Raw genomic sequence first — 2,600 nt, 5'->3', positions numbered from 1 at the left:
AGTTTTAGGAAATCTCAAGTTGGCAAAGGGAGTGAGTATTTCTGAATATTAATATGACACCACAGAAAGACTGGGAACCTATTAATATACCGGCAGCGCTGGGAAGGGAGCCAAGCCTGGGACAGCAGCGGGATTGTGGGTCAGGCTGGAGGGGCATCATCAGAGGTAAGTGGTGTGAATCCAGAGATGGAATAATGGACGGGGCTGTGAGTTAGGGGGCAGGACAGGACGTGGGCAGAGCTGAGGTGTGTGAGCAGGAAATCAGAGCCTGTCACAAGCCAGGTTCCCTGGCTCAGCACTGTCCCTCAGGCCCACAAACTTGGAACTGCCTTTTGCTCCCTGCCCAGGGATGTGCAGCCTCTGCTAAGCAAGTGGGACCCTGAGGTTTGTTTACATGTCAGTTTTACTGCAGCCCCTTCTCCCCCTGGCCTTGCCTCCAGAGGTGTGACTCTGATGGAATGTCTGAAGGCAGGGACGACCTTTCACAGGGCTGGGAATGAATTGGTTGACCCCTTTCACGTCCCCCATCAGGGGAGTATATGACAGGGACAAGCCCAGCCCCTCCTCTGTCTAATTTGAATCAGTACCTCTTCCTTTCCTTTCTAAGCAGCCCGGATGGGACTGCCATTGAGCCCTGCGTTTCCAGACAACATTTACAGTCTAATGGCCCTCGCGGGACCCATTACAATGAAGAGCAACTTTGTTTCTGCCACTGGCCTGGTAATTCCTGGAGAAGTTTGTCAGATCTCCAGGCAACGCCCAGGTCTCTGCTGGGTTGAAGACTTTGCAGCGTCTCATTAAGACCTATGACATTATAACTCTTTGTGTTTGCTACTGTAAATCTCTACAGTGTCACAGGGGCTGATTGGAGAGATTTCATTGTACTAGCTGTGTTGCTAATGGGATGGTTTTAACCAGCACATAATGAAGCAGGGTTTTGTTTCAGTTTTTTAAATTATTTTCTCCTAAGCAAAGCATCAGTGAAATGAACATGTTCCAGATGAAACTGATCAGGGCTCCTCCCCGCTGGGGATCTGTCACTGCAGATCTGTGGTCAGACACATAGAAACAGCTGCATCCTTAAGGTCCAGCACCTCCCGCGTTATGGACAGATGGTTCATTGCCGCTTCTCTGCTCAGCCACCAGGGACACAGACAGATCTTGTTAAAGTTTATCCCCTTGTCATGGCTGCAGGTAGCAGCGTGTTACACTCACATTGCAATACCTTTATCGGCTTCAATTCCCATCGGCTTCACCTGTGAAATTAGCTGCACACAGAGTGAGAAGGAATATTCCTCAGTTACCCAAAGTCAGGCTATAGCTTTACATTGAATGTAACACCTGTGACTGTGACATGTTGTCAAGCAGCAGCCCCTGCCCACTGATGTCCACTTGCCACAGAGACGGGAGTGTTATGATGGGTAGCTAAGGGGAGTGTAAACACATTTAGCCAGGTGGACAAAGAGATGTTTGGATAGATGAACAGTTTGTAAGGCAGATTCACACAGGGACAGGCAGATAGGCAGACCAACGGGTAGCATGGACAAACAGCAGAAGGAGGAAAAAATGGACAGACATCCTGATGGACAGAGACAACAAAAAAGACTATTAGGTGTCTGGACAGATTATTATACAGAAGGAGGGTTTACTAGGACGGTGGTGAAGCACTGGAATGGGTTATCTAGAGAGTGGTGGAATCTCCATCCTTAGGGATTTTAAGGCCCAGCTTGACCAAGCCCTGGCTGGGATAATTTAGTTGGAGTTGGTCCTGCTTAGAGCTGTGAAATTCAGTCCTACTCCTGGGACTCACCAACTTTATTGGCAGTGTTTGGATCTGATTTTTTTTCTCATGTCCTGAAGTCCAGGTAGCTTCATTCAGGCCCATTGCGGCTATCAATTAAATTGGGACCACCAAACAATTCACAGAGACCTGGAAACTGGCAATGCACAATTGCTGCCAGTGGTGCGGATGACCCCAGAGATATAACAGGCAGGGGTGCATTGAGCATCAGTCAATTGCAATTGCAGGGAGAAATTTGGACTCAGCTGGCTTCAGAAGAGACCCATTCATGTATTAATATGAGCTGAGGATTTGGTTTCAGCTGGCTGTCACCCAGCAAATCACAACTCGCACACCCAGAGCAGTCACACACAATAGTAACCAAGCATTCATTTCCCAACATGCACACTGATACACATGCAAGTACAGGAAGACTGACACAGATACACACACGTGCAGAAAAATACACATAAAGAAGACATATGCACACACACATTAAGACATGCACATTCTACATAAGGAGGTGCGCACATAAGATCCACACACACGATATGCACACACAAAGATAGAGATAACCACAAGACATGCACATATACAAACACGATCACGCTGACGCATACAAAGGCTCCCCTGCAGTTTTTTATGAGTTTTTAACCAAAAATTTCCCAGATTTTTCCAAAAGCTATTGGATTTTTAGCCAATGTTCACCCTTATTTTGATCCACTCAGGTACATGGAAATACTGATCCTTAAGAAATTCTCATACATAACGTTAGGGAGATTAGATTATGTTCATAACAAATGAGTCTAAGTGAGAAGGT

The sequence above is a fragment of the Emydura macquarii genome, unplaced genomic scaffold (assembly GCF_026122565.2).
Source record: "Emydura macquarii macquarii isolate MOO-44397 ecotype Brisbane River unplaced genomic scaffold, CSIRO-AGI_Emac_v2 contig_2129, whole genome shotgun sequence".
NCBI classification, from domain to species: Eukaryota; Metazoa; Chordata; order Testudines; family Chelidae; genus Emydura; species Emydura macquarii.
The sequence above is the reverse complement of the archived record's forward strand: the minus strand, read 5'-3'. Positions refer to the sequence as shown.